At 44.2% G+C, this 15,177-nt stretch overlaps 1 long non-coding RNA gene across 1 annotated transcript; it reads right to left on the reverse strand.

Annotated features, from left to right (window-relative positions):
• Positions 1-1,119: 1,119 nt before the first annotated feature.
• LOC309342435 lies at positions 1,120-10,353 on the reverse strand. The gene is made up of 3 exons (XR_014156811.1): positions 10,216-10,353; positions 9,695-9,735; positions 1,120-1,235 (listed from the first exon to the last, which is right to left on the reverse strand). It is a non-coding gene; the product is annotated as an uncharacterized lncRNA (long non-coding RNA).
• Between the last annotated feature and the right edge of the window lie 4,824 nt (positions 10,354-15,177).

Consider the following 15,177-nt stretch of genomic DNA (forward strand, 5'->3'; position numbering starts at 1 on the left):
TGCTTGTACAAATATAATTTAAACTAACATTCAGAGGAGGGTTGCCAAATCATAAATGTAGAGAAGAAAAGTTTAAATAATGAAACCGTAGGCTCCAATCCCCCATCTTTTACACCGAATGAAGTCTTATCTCAAGTTCAAACCTTAAAGTCTTTGCAGTTGGCTTCTTCTGCAGTTTGTGATCTCATCTCTTCTAGCACGCACCTATACTTTAGTCCAATTAAGCTCTAATTAACAGGAGAACCTCTGCTTCTTAATGGTGTCACTGGAGAGTTTTTGACAGGTGAAGTGCTTTTGCACTCAGTGCCTCCCTGCCCCCCACATTCCATGCCGGAGTGAGAGCCAGGTACAGTGGTACCTCTGGATGCAAACGGGATCCGTTCCAGAGCCCTGTTTGCATCCTGAAGTGAATGCAACCTGTGTCTGCGCATGCACAGGTTGCAATTCGCCACTTCCGCGCATGCGCATGACCTCATTTTGAGATTCTGCACATGCACGAACGGCGAAATCCGGAAGTTACGTGCTCTGTTACTTCCAGGTAACCGCGGAGTGCAACCCAAAAATACTCATCCTGAAGTATGACTGTACTGAGATGAACTAGAAGTGAAGCCCATCCCCTCCCCATCCCGGGGGGAATTTGCAAGGATGATTTATCCTCAATCATCCTTGTTTTTCCTTCATGAACAATCTCCCGCTGTCGGGGGGATTGCCTCCATTAAGACGGAGCAGAACTGGAAGCCCACAATTTGCTGTGTCACAAAGAAAATGGAAAACAGAACCTTGCCTCCACAAGCTAATATCCCCGAATGATAGTTTGAGGCTGTAGAATATCTGCATGTGTCTATACTGACACTAATACCTTTAGCCCAGGTAGGTGCTGCCATCGCTAACTATGTTAGTAAAAAATGAGAAGGCCTCCAATTATATTGTCTCCAAGTCTGCAAAAGGAAAGCACAGAATTGACATTTCTAAGCTTATGTCTAGTGGCAGATGGCATTCTAGTGTGTGTGTGTGTGTGTGAAGAACCCTTATTTGAATTCTTATGTTCTTGTGCATTATAACCAGCAGATTGTCAGCCAGAATAAAGTACAAAAGTATGTGACTTTCCTGACCTTATTTCTGCAGAAATTGATTCAAACCAAGAAGGATGAAACTATTGATGTTTTGACCTGGTTAAAACCATTTTTTTTGCTGCATTTTCTTCTCTGCCTACCACAAGATCTATCAATGACTGGCTGGAAGAGGGGAGGGTGGGGGAAACAACTATTGAGCTTTCTCTGAAATGTGGTTGATTGCTACACCTAATAAACATACCATGTTAATCCTGCCAATAAAGTTCAACACACGGTTGCTTCTCGTATATCTTGCCAAAGTTATAGGAAAAGCTGTTCTGAAATTCATACTAAGCCTGGATTTAATTTCATTTTTAAATTACATGTTAAGAGCAATGCTGTTTTCATCACTGGTCTTTGGGGTGGGAAGCAAGAGGGGTATTTGCTTCAGGAATCACCCTTGAAAATATATAAATTCTTTTATTGATTCAATAGGGAACTTATCCTCCTAAAAGCATTCACACTAGAGAAAAATCAATAGGGTGAAGATGCCCATTAGGACTGTATTAATGACCTAGCATTGTGCAAATTACAGTCTTGTGACACCTTACTCAAATGCAATGGGCTTACTAGTTATAGTGAGAGCCATGGGAAGCTTAAAGGGTACATCAATCAGGAAGTTTAGAACTTGTCTCTCAAACAAGACAACACAGCCACAAAAAATTGCCTGACTCCACTCAGATAAAACTAAGGCAGGTGCCAGCTAGTGACTAAACTATATAATGATATTATTGTGAGTTTCGGGAGGCTGGGGGGCAAGCTGAATGCCTGAGCCCCCTTTTAATTCCTGGGTCCAGCACAGTTTCAATTGCTGGAATAGCCATGTCAGGCTGGGTTATGGGCCATTAAGGGAAACAAAGGAGTGGCTCTGTGCCAAAGGACAAATGGGTGGGCCTCCCTTCTTCAACTGTATGTTAGGTAAAGGTAAAGGGACCCCTGACCATTAGGTCCAGTCGTGACCGACTCTGGGGTTGCGGCGCTCATCTCGCTTTATTGGCCGAGGGAGCTGGCATACAGCTTCCGGGTCATGTGGCCAGCATGACTAAGCCGCTTCTGGCGAATCAGAGCAGCGCACAGAAATTCCGTTTACCTTCCCTCCAGAGCGGTACCTATTTATCTACTTGCACTTTGACGTGCTTTCGAACTGCTAGGTTGGCAGGAGCAGGGACCAAGCAACAGGAGCTCACCCCGTCATGGGGATTCGAATCGCCAACCTTCTGATCGGCAAGTCCTAGGCTCTGTGGTTTAACCCACAGCACCACCCGTGTACCCGTGTCCCAACTGTATGTTAGTTAGAAAGATAAAAGACCAGAGTGGATTTTCGTATACTGAAGGTAAAAACTGTGGGTTGGAAAGGCAGAGAGAGGGGGGGGGGCTGATTTTGGCTGGAATCCAAGGCTGTGGCTTGTGGGGTGTTTATGCTGTGAACTTCTCCATTATAGCTCAGGTTGTGTTTATGTGAAAATAAACTATATATCATAAAGACCACAGGCTCTGCTGGGCCTTGTTCCAAAAGAAAACATGAACCCTGGGTCTTCCCCTTCCTAGGTGTCCTGCCAGTTCGTGACAGTGCACCAGGGAGAATAAAGGTGACCTGAAGAGATCTTTGGGAACTGGAACTTGCTGGACAAAGGAATAAGGTGTTACGGTACCAGGCTAGGTTAAAAGTATAATTGTGTTTTGCTGTCTGTTTTTGACAGTGTATGCTACCTTGTCTGTTATTTCTCTATAGGGAAGCTGTATTTTTGCTTTTTGCTGTACATCTAGGGACAGGTGTCTGGTTTCTGGGTGAGGATTTCTACACCATACATTTAAAGCTGTATCTTATCACTTCAAACTATCTTGGCTTCCCCCCAAAGAATCCAGGGAGAGTCCTGCTCAGAGTACCATCACTACACAATGTGAGGATGCCACCTCAAAGGAGCAGGGCCTTTGCTGCTAAGGCCCCAGGGCTCTTAAATGAATTTCCTCTGAGAGGTTATTTAAGTAATGGCAGAGATTCATTTGAGCACATCCCTCCTAGGCTGCAAAGTGTATTATTTAGAAAAGTGTTCAGCTAGGATTGGGGTTTTACTGATGGCAACTATTTGTTATGGATTAAACACTGCTGCTTTTGCTATTTGCTGAGGTGGAGGGAAAGGATTATGGAGAACATGGCTGTGTGGGTTTAGCAGTGCAAGTTATCACTGCTCCATCACAACAGTGTTAGATTGCAATTCATAGGGTCATAGCAGATGAATTAAGATGAAGACAAGAGGCTTTGGAAGTTTGGTTTGATATAACAGAATCATCAGTTTAATAGCAAACTAATTAATTAATTTTGCTTCTCAGGTTTTGTAGGTTTTTAAATTGGGGTGGCTGAGGGACGAACCTATATTAGATTGTGAGTGCTGACACAAAATTCAAAAATTGCTTTAAGACTTTTTCTTACAGGCCTAAATTAGCTTTCAGACAAATTAATGGGCTTAGCCCTGAAACTTTTAAACTTCTCTCTATCTTTCCTAATGAGTATACTGATTATCTTTCCAGATCTCAGTTTTTCCTTGCTAATAGTATTCCCACCAGTGGATGTAATATTTATAATAATTAAGCTCCTCATTTCTTCTAATATATTTTCCTCCATTATTCATTTTTTGCCTCACTTACACTAATCTATAAATGTAAAGCTGAGGCAATTTTATTAAAAGCTGAGGCAACTCTCCTAATATTCTTGCTTTTCCCCCATGGCTATTTCCATGAATATCAATAAAAATACTGGCCACCAATTTTTGTGAAGTCAGAGCTGGACCAACAGCTTTCCGATACAAGATCTTTCTCCCTAGTCATGTTCAGATCATTTAAAGGTGCAATCCTATGATACCTGGGAAGGTATCCTGGGGCAATCAGTTCAGTTTCTGGATCAACTGTAGAATCTATGGCTTGTCAAACGAGGCTGAACTCCAGCTCCCATCAACACCAGTCAGCATTGGTCAATGGTCAGGAATGATGCAAGTTCATCTTTGTCTTCATTCATAATAAGAGCTCTGCTGGCTCAGACCAATGAGTTATCTAGTCCAGCATCCTGCTCTCACAGTGGCCAAGCAGATGCCTGTGGGAAAACCTCAAGCAGGACCCAAGCACAAGAGCACTGTGCCCACCCCTCTGGAGGTTTCCAGCAACTGGTATTCACAGAAACATTACTGCCTCTGACTAGCGTAGCCATCTGACTGGTAGTCATCAATAGCCTTATCTTCCCCAGCAGCCTATGTCAGTACACAGACTATGTGAGATATTATATGCCCTATGAGAGAGGGAAATGTCCAACACAAGGTATGACTGGGTACCTATGGGAAGGCCGTTGGCACATCACATGTCAGGAATGTCTGCCCCTAAGCTCTGCTGCCCCAGCACTGTTGATGGGAGAAAGTGGAGGCATAAAAAAGGGAGATGGTTCAAGCCAAAAGTCTAGTCCAACATCCAGGTCTCAGTGCTCAACATGCTGCCTATGATTAGGACCTGAGAGCAACAGAACATTCCTCTCTCTGCCTTAATACTACAAGCCCAACCCATGTCTTTGATTTCCTTGCAGGTCCCTATTTGCATAACTTTAATCTGCATCTTATTGTTTATTTTTCTAACTTGAAATATGCATATGTCACAATGTTTAGCGGTTTTTGAATAACTAAATTTTAATTAGGTTTGCATTTCTAGATAGGGTGGGTTTTTTATTGTTATCAGCTGTTTTGACTGAGGTTCCCTAGCAAGTTTGAATACAAAGAGTCATTTTAATTTCTGTTCCTCTGCTCTTTGAATGGCACTTTTCAAGTACCCAAACTAGTTCTGCTTTAAGATCACTTCTGCAAGTGAAGCCCATTAAGAAAAGAGCTGAAGGGCTGTGTGTCTAAAGGGAGAGGGAGAGAACTGAGGTATTAAAATGATAAGTGTGCTTTGTGTTAGAATTTTTTATTTAAATCTTCCGAGACAAGTTCTGCACTTCATTATGCTGATGAAAAGGAAATTCTCAGTCAACAACTCCATCTTCATTTCTTCCAGTGTTGTTTCGTTTTCTCGAGACTAGGGACTGAAATTTAAGTTCCCTTGGTTCCCAGTGGCGTAGCGTGGGTTATCAGCACCCGGGGCAAGGCAAGTAATTTGCGCCCCCTAACCCATGGATTTGCGCCCCCTAACCCGTGGATTTCCCTAACCCCCAGATGTTGCGCCCGGTGCGGCCGGCCCCCTCTGCACCCCCCACGCTACGCCACTGTTGGTTCCCCCCCTCCCCTCAACCACAAGTTGGGAAAATGTGTTTTAATTATTGTCTTTTCTCCTAAGTGGCTGAATCCTGCAAGCTCTGGGATAGAGTCAGTGGCAGGACAGCTGATCCCCACAAATGAATGCATAGAAGGAATAGGCCTGCCATGGATGCAGTTATCTGCCCTGCTCTTCACCCTCTCTGTTAATGTAGACAGGTGTGTGTTGCAGGGTCAGGGTGAGTTAACATGCTTCCACTGAGAACTAGAAGCAGAAAACCGAAAACTCCCCTTCACCCCTTCATGAACTGCCAAGGTAGGGAGGAAGACAGAGGAGGGAACCTGCTTTTGCTGTTTTATTTTTTAGAAATTAAGATGGGTGAACATTGAGAAGAAAGCACTTAGCCAGTGAAGAATAAAAAGTTTAAGAAACTGAGCAAGTAAGTGCAAGAAAGCATAAGAAGAGCCTGCTGGATGAACCCAATGGCCCATCTTGACCAGTATCCTGCTCTCAATGTAGCTAAGCAGACACCAGTGCAAGCAGGACTTGAGCACAAGAGCCGTCTCCTCTCCTGTCGTTTCCAGCTACTCTTTATTCAGAAGCATTACTGTCTTCAGAGAAGTTGTGCTGCTTCTTGTTATCAGTGGTGCCAGAGGAAGGACTCAGTCTGGCTGTTTGTGAATAGCCAGTGTCAGCCATTGGTTGAAAATGCCTATCAGTATGAGATGCAAATGTGCTGGCAGCGGTGACTCAGCCTGAGGGAGGTCAGGTGAGCAGTGCAGCCCCATTATGTGCCATAGATATACTATGCAGCCAGTGCAATCCCCGCTCCCTATTATATATTGGTCTGCTTGGAATGTATGATAGTGTAGTGTCTGGGAGCTTCTGGGAGATTAGGGTTTGAATCCCCACTCGGCTGTGAAGCTCATTGGGTGATCCTGGGCCAGTCACCCACTCTCAACCTAGCCTACCTCACAGGGTTGTTGTGAGGATTAAATGAGACAGGGAGAAAGTATGCATGCTACTTTGAGCTCTTTGGAAAAAAGATGGGATAAATAAATATATCCCACACTGAAGACCACTCCTATAGGAAGATGTGTGGATCCTGTGAAATAAACGAGCAACAAATGCACATTTAGTGCACAAGCATTAGTTGCATGGGAAAGCTCTCAGCATATGAAAGCCAGCAAAGTCTATTAAGACAGATCTTTTATTCCCTTAATATATTTAATCTGGTGGAATGAGCTTTTGGGCTTGCCAATAAACCATCATGAAGGAAGGGTATGAATCCTGCATGTGCAAAATTGCCCTTTGTTTGCGTAAGAGTTTTGTGACAGCAATTCAACACTTTGAACAAGAAGACTGAATTCATTCAAACAGAAGTGCTGCTCTAATAGCCATTTGCCACCTGCTTCAGTATCTAGGGACACTATACAACGGCTGCCATTAAACTCGATAGTATTCCTTATAAAAAATTCAATGTTCTTTCCATTTTCCAGACTTGGTTCCTCAGGGCTTACTATCACTTTTACAGATTCCTGCTTAAATGTAATATAATTGTGGGATTAAAGGTAAAGGACCCCTGGACGGCTAAGCCCAGTCAAAGGTGACCATGGGGTTGCAGTGCTCATCTCACTTTCAGGCTGAAGGAGCCAGCATTTGTCCACAGACAGCTTTTTGGGTCATGGGGTCAGCATGACTAAACCGCTTCTGGCACAATGGAACACTGTGACAGAAACCAGAGCACATGGAAACACCATTTACCTTTCTGCCACAGCAGTGCCTATTTATCTACTTGCACTGGCGTGCTTTCGAACTGCTAGGTTGGCAGAAGCTGGGACAGAGCAATGGGAGCTCACTCCATCACACCGATTTGAACTTCCGTTTTGATCAGCAAGCCCAAGAGGCTCAGTGGTTTAGACCACAGCGCCAGCTGTGTCAGTGGAACTGTTTACCGATATGTGGCCAAGTGTGTGAAGCAAATACTGTAGGACTTGGTCAGGATGACCCAATGATCCCATTGTGCTGGGCAGCCATTATTTCAGGGCTAGTGCTGTCTTAATGCAGTCACAATCTTACATTCAACCAGCAGCAGAGGCAACAGCACAGAAATATATCCAATGGCTACAGAGGAGTTGTAGAAAGGAAAAGTAGGGGTATTGCCTTTGCTGAGAGACCAGCTGCCTAGTGATAGCCATCAGGGTATCTGAACTGTTTCCATTCCAGCATTATTGCCAAGATCTTCAGAAGCTCCTGCATTTCACAGGAGACTCTATAAACAAAAAAGTAAGCAGGCTTCCTTTCCCTCAACTTTTGCCCCTGGTCCATGCCACACAGGAAGCAACTCCAGAGGCTCCAGGAAGGGCAGGAGAGGGAGTTCAACTCACTGATTTCACCCCAATGCCTGCACACATACACACCATCAAGCCTTCAAGAGGATAATCTGTCACTTTGGGATTTGAACAGCAAATCTCTTTGCTTTGCGTAACAAAGCTTCTCTGCTTCAGGAAAAGATACGGGGGGGGGGTAGTCGAGATGGTGGACTCCCTGTCCTCAGACTGGTTGGGGAAGTTGCTCTACTCCTTTCCTCACACCCCACTTTTACCAAGGGTGCTCAGGACAGTCAAGGAGCAGGGCTCACAGATCATCTTAATAACCCCAAGATGACCCAGGCGCCCCTGGTTTGTGGACCTGGGGTCACTATCAGTCATGGATCTTTGGGACCTCTTGTCCTGAATAGACCTCCTGCAGAAGATTCCCATTCTGCTCTAAAATCCAGATTTCTTAAAACTAGCTGCCTGAGACTGAACTGAGCATCATGAGTAGCCAGGGCTACTCAGGAGTGGTTCAGACAATCTTGGCCTCTAGGAAGCAGTCTACCACCAGGACCTAAGATCAGACTTGGCTTTCCTGCCTTGCAAGTTGCCATTGCAGTCAGAGAACACAGGGGCAACAGAGGTGCTGGAATTTTTCCAGGAGGGACGTGGGATGGATTTGAGACTCCACATCCTCCAGAGGAATGTGTTGGCCCTATCCAACATCATGGGACAGGCAAAGGACACACTCCTGGTCACACCCCGATATCAAAATATTTTTAGAGCAGTGGTCACAGCCAGTCATCCTCCAGCTCACAGAGTGCCTACCTGGGATCTGAATCTAGTTCAAAGAGCCCTGACCAAACCTCCATTTGAACATATCCAGTCAGTCCTATTGAAATGCTTAAAGACTGCATTTCCTGGTTGCTATAACCTCAGCTAGGAGAGTGTCAGAGCCAGGAGCTCCCTATGTAGAGAAGCAGATATATGTTTCTCACCATAGGATCAGCACAGGAGCTGATTCTGCCCACCTTCTACCTTACACATCTATGCCCCTAGAGCATGGTACATACTAGATGCACTTAGGGCAGCCAGGACCTACATTGGCATAATCAGGACCCACAGGGAGCATAACACTCCCTTTGTATCTCAGATCCTCTTGCCTGGGGAAAAGCTCTCCAAGGCCTCTCTGTCCCACTGGCTAAGAGAAGGCATTGTACCAGCTTACACCTCAGCCAATCTTCAGCCCCCAGAGGGCCCTGTTGCATACTCAGTGAAGGAGACTGCAACCTCATCAGCCTTTCAGGAGAGGATACCCTTAGAGATCTGCAGGGCAGCCACTTGGTCTTCGGTCCACACATTCACTTGACAAGATTAACACATCTGTAGGTCTACAAATTCCCCATCTGCACTTTAAGACATTGTAAGTCACGTGGCTAATTTTGCAAATTCTCAACATCCAAACAAACCTGCATTTCTCATCCTTATTCTTTGCAATGGAATAGCTTTTGAAGTGTTTTATTCCTCCTCCACTTTTTCTTCTTCAAACCAGGCACATTAAAAAAATGGGGGGGGGGCAGTAATTTTTAATCAGCAACAATGAAGAAATAGTAACTGCTATTGTGGCTCATGGTAACCATAGTAATATATTCCCATAGCTACTTAATTGTTCATTTACAACAGCAGTTTTAAGTGAATACAGACATTGTTGTGGCATTCCCCATCCCCCTGTCTTTGTTTTAAAAGAAAGTGTGGAATCTTTGCTGTAGAACATATGTTCATCTGGAGGGCTAAACTATGGGCCTCTCAGTCACATTGAAGAGCTGTTATTTGCCTGTACACCCCCGCAGATGTTGAAGGAACTTTTGTGAAACTTGCATGTAAAATAAATTCAGCTTGCAGTTCAAGGATGAATAAAAAGATGGCCACGTGATTTGTTATGCTCGTCCAAGTAAATTAATCTGGAAATTATTTTCATATTTGGATAATGTATCAATGGATGTTTAATAATCCCATGACTGCTTGTCTGTCACTTACCTTTTCTGCCTTCTACATTTACTGCTGCTTTCTGGGTAGATCTGTAGAACTTAAATGAAATATTCAAAAAATAAAAGTTGTGCGTGCCCCCCCCCATATTAAAGGTCAGACTTCTATTGTGCCAAATGACCTGCATAATTTTAATTAAGCTATATAGTATGTATACCATGCTTTCTGCCAACAAATTTGCAGCAGCATTAGGGGAGTAATCCTAAGTATACCCAATAAGCTGGAGACCCTAGACCAGCCTTTCTCAACCTGTGGGTCCCCAGATGATGTTGAACTACAACTCCCATCACCCCTAGCTAGCAAGGCCAGAGCTCAGGGATGATGGGGGTTGTAGTCCAACAACATCTGGGGACCCACAGGTTAAGAACCGCTGCCCTAGACCTTCATGGGATTATTTACGTGTGAATCCTCAAACAAGGTTACTGTTTCTATCTGATTTCAGCGGGATGTCTTGAATAACATCTCATCTACTTATCAAGATCCTCCCATTGTGACCCTATAGAGCTCTTTACCTTGTGATTTTATGATGACACATGAAAACTGCAAAGGTATTCATGGTGACTATTCATTTCTTCATATTCCATCTTCAGTTAGTTACTATCCAAATCTGACAGGAAGTGACTTGAAACAAAATTCCAATTAACTCACTGCTGCTCCCAAGAAAGCATGCATATCACCGGTATTTCTTTGTTTGTTTGTTTGTCCTTACCTTTAATTCCCCCACCCTCCAATCCCTCATTGTCATGCTCATGTCCATGCTTGGATCAAGGGAAGAAAAAGAGGCCGTGGGTAAATATGAACGTTGGAAGACACAGGGCAGATAAAAGGAAGTATTTCTCCATATAACACAATGTTTCTTTATTTGATAGATGTTACAAAATTACCACTAGAAACTACTATGAGAGATCTCTTCCCATACGTAAGTCTCTATGCCTTCACTGCAAATGGATTTTTAAAAGGATGCGGCACAAAACCTGAAGAAAGAAGTGCAGACTTTCAAGGGCAAAAAATAATGATGATCATCCACAATCTAAGCCTGAAGGTCCAAGAGAAAAAGAACAAATTGGAAACATCAAACACATTTCTGTAGATTTTGAAATCCTTGTCTATCCAGCAAAGCTATGCACCTTTCGTGATAATGCTTCAAAGCACCTTAGATGCTGACTTGGCAAAATGGCATTCAAGAGAAATCAAGTCTGTACAAATGGTTTCATAGTCAAACAATAATTTGGGGGCAAAATTCTGTAGTAAAGATCTGCTATCCAAGGTGATTATTGGATTCCGTAGAAACCCTACTATGTTTTTGGCTGTGATATGTGGCTGCCATGATAGATATGACAGCCTTATCTCCACTGAGCCCTATGTGACAGTCAAACCCTATTGGACAGTTTCGTTTGCTTGAAAAAGAAAACTTTAGGACCAGATTATTTGCCTGACTTTTTATTGAACGACTGCTGTGCCTCTCTGTGTTACAAGTCCCTTTGGGATGGGGCCCAATATGGTTGCCATATTTCTTCCGGGTTAGCGCCATCGCCGAATGGCGGACTCCCTCCGAGCTCCAGAGGGAGCCTGCTCGGCAGGGGCTGGGTTCTACCGCGCCGGCGACGCGGGGACCCTCAAAAACCATGGGTGCTGAAACCCATGGGCATGGTGACTCGGCGGGCACCGTTTGCGCCCCCCCCCCGACCACGCGAAGGAGCCTTTTTAAAGGCTACGGAGCGGGCGACGGGGGGGGGGGGGTGCTGCTGCTGTGAGTCCTCCGCTTCCCCTGCCGAGTGAAGCCGCATGCCATTTGGCGGAGAGCGCTGACTTCTTCCATTGAAAATCTGGACTTAAAAGAATAACCCGTGAGTAATTGGAACTTGGATTAAAAAGGGGAACAAATTTTTTCTTAAATTCGGAGCGAGCGGGGGAGGTGCAAAAAGGAAGTCAGCCTCCCCCCTGTTGTAGAGGAGCTAAAGCAAAGGACCTGACAACTAAGATCGAGTGCAACCTTTTTTTTTTGATAAAGTTATTAATTTCGCGATGGAAAATTATAAGCTGGGCTGGAGGAGAAAAGTGGAATGTGAATTAAAATACAACCCCCCCCCCGAAAAACCCCGGGAGCGATCCGTGAGAGCGCTGGGAGAGGAGAAATAGAGGTTTTGACAGCTGTCAAAGGAGCTGCCAAAACTGAAGAACAAAAAGAGAACTTTGTTACGAGGACTTTGCTGGTTACATTTGTTATAAATTGGATATAAACTGTTTAAAACAAGGAATAAGAAGTTACTCTGACTGGTGGGTGTGATCGGGAAGGAAACTGAGTTATTATAATCCCTCTAGAGGAGCTGTGGGTCATTACAAGTATTGCTGGCATGGAATTTGAATCGGACTTTTTATCTCCTGGGAAACTGCAGAAATGGAACACTATTTTGTCTACAGAGGTCTACACACTAAAGGAGACAATAGATTTATCTATTGAAGAATGGAAGGGACTTGACGTAATGTTTTGTTCCTGAATAACAAAGCCTCTGTAGAGGAATTACAAGCTTTTTGGAATTAGAACATTTGTGCAGGAGAGCAGGGGAAAAAAAAAAAGAGGAGAAGAGAGAACAAGAACAACAAGAATAACAAGAACTGGACAAAGTTGGAAGATAGACCCCTTCCAAGATTGGACATTCGAAATCAAAGATGACCAAAAGACGGCAAAGACTATTAAAAAGACGGCAAAGCGGACTGGTGAAGGACTATGGCTTAGATGTGGGAGCTCCAGGATGACAGTAGACATTGACGGACATTGGGAACGCAACCGGGAAAGGGGGGGAGGGAAATTTGGAATCCAAAGGGTGTTAAATTACATTTTATTCTTTTTTCTATTTTTTTTATGTTAATCTGTATTGTATACTAAAGAGGGGAACTCGTGGAAGGGAACAGGTCGATTTTAGGGGATGGGAAAATATTTTTTAAATTGGGTTAATGATAATAACTTTAAAACTTGGGGTAAGAATTTGCTGAATCTATTTGAAAGAACTGGAATACAAGAGGGGGAGGGGAGGGGAAGTCCTGGAAAGATGACATTGAAAATAAGGCCTTAAATTTGGATGTTTTTCTTTTCTGTTATATTTGAAAATTTTTAATAAATATTATTAAAAATAAATAAATATGGTTGCCATATTCCGAATGGCTATGTTCCACAGAGACCTTCCATTGCATCAGAAGATCACTTTTGCCTTTGGCATCTTCATGCACTGGTGTATGTCCCAGGGACATTTGCCCCAAAGAAAATGCAGATCTTCGGCTGAAAAATATTCCCCACCCCTGGTTTAGGAGAATTAGGTCACTTCCTGTCTTTCACTGGTTCTCAACCAAATATTGCTCTAAAAAGAAACCTTGTTGCTTCATCCAATATCCAGTAGATGGTTGTAGTGTACCCACAGAAACCCCCTTTTAATCAGAGAATTGCAGAGGTGTTATATGTCTCAGGATAGCTTTGGACTGTATGCCTTACACATGTTGTAGGTAAAAGGTAAAGGTAAAGGACCCCTGGACGGTAAAGTCAAAGGCGACTATAGGGTTGCGGCACTATCTTGCTTTCAGGCCGAGGGAGTTGGTGTTGTCCACAGACAGCTTTCTGGGTCATGCAGCCAGCATGAGTAAATCACTTCTGGTGCAATGGTACACCGTGATGGAAACCAGAGCGCACAGAAATGCCATTTACCTTCCTGCCTCAGCGGTACCTATTTATCTACTTGCACTGGTGTGCTTTCGAACTGCTAGGTTGGCAGAAGCTGGGACAGAGAAATGGGAGCTTACTCCATCACATGGATTTGAACTTCCAATGTTTTGATTGACAAGCCCAAGAGGCTCAGGGGTTTAGATCACAGCGCCACCCAGCTCCCCATACATACTCATGTCTAGTAACTGACTTCTCAAAATCTGCATTTTGTTGTCTATATAGACTTTTAACACAGAACCCCACAAAATCTGAAAGAAGACACAGCTACTGTAGCCTTAACAACCTCTTAACACTGATGCAAGAGCCATCCTCATCTCCTGGCATTCGAAAACACAGAATGGTGTCAGCTTTCCTCAAACACCCTACTAGCAAACTATCAATGGCTTGTCCTCAGAATGATTGCATAAATATAGCTCATACCAGGCACTGCCAGGATAGTCACAATGCTGAGCACATTAATGCTGAAATGTCTCAGCACATAGTTTGTTTCAAGCAAACTTTACTGAGCTGCAAGACAGTAGATGCCAATATACTTTCTTGATGCAAAAACCATGTTCTGCTGTAACCAAATTCCTGCCTGGTAAGCACTTCCAAAAATAGCTAAGGATGTTTTTACAAGTTTTTACAGTATTCTTCCACCTCTGTAAAAATTACACATCCCTAAACTAAAATGCATTCTTAGCATCATACTACCCCTGATTATGTCAGTTCCACTGAAATACTTCCAAGTTTTGAGGATGAGGGTGCAGTATATTTGAAACAGTGGTTTCCATACATGCTGCTTTCATATATATCCTTCAGCCTCCTCTCTATAGCCAACCTATTTGTCTCCTTCAAATCTGAACTCCAAGGACCTGTGTATCTGAAGAAGTGTGCATGCACACGAAAGCTCATACCAAGAACTAACTTAGTTGGTCTTTAAGGTGCTACTGGAAGGAATTTTTTTATTTTGTTTTGACTATGGCAGACCAACACGGCTACCTATCTGTAACTGGATCCAAGGACCTCGTTATTCTCATATAAAATGGCTCTCATTTGTCAAGGAACAAGCAAAGGATGGGACAAATTCTAAATGAGCATTATTTTGTCGCGTCCCCTCCCTCCTACTGCTCCATGACGAACACCCCCCACAACTCCTGCTCCCAGAAATATATCGTGGTGTGTCCCCCCCCCCTTTTTTTTTTAAATCCCGCTTTCGGTGTAGTTAAAATCCCTGCTCGGGAGACTTTCGTCGGAGCCTGCGAGGAGCGGACGCTGAGGGGCAGAGGCGAGCTGCGTTTCAGCTGCCGCGGCTTTCTACTCGACTATGGCCGCGCTTTGTGTCTTGCTACCGAGGTTTGGGTTTTAACTGACGGAAGCGAGACGCCGAGGCTTCACTTCTCACTCATGTTTCATCGGTCGTGCTCGCTGACCTGACAAAAGCGGTCGTGGAAAGCAGCGCCACACACCAAAAGAGATTTTTTTTTATTATTATTTCTGGCATTCTCACAAAAACTGTTTCCATAAGTGAAGATTCCCCAGGAAGCCCCCTTCCCTCCGCCCCTCTCGCTCCCCTCACTACAATAAAGACAACATGGCGGACCAGCGGCGTCTCCCGGGTTAAAACTCCCCTCTCCCTCACAAATCAGTAACAGGCACTCCGGCCGGCGGCGGGAGCTTATATAGCCTTTCTCGGAGGGAGGCGGGGGAGGGGCGAGTAGGAGGGGTGGGGGTGGGGAACGGCGCTCGAACCAATCCATTTTTCATTCCGTGTTGTTCG

This window comes from Podarcis erhardii (genome assembly GCF_964252035.2).
Source record: "Podarcis erhardii genome assembly, chromosome: 5".
Taxonomy (NCBI): Eukaryota; Metazoa; Chordata; class Lepidosauria; order Squamata; family Lacertidae; genus Podarcis; species Podarcis erhardii.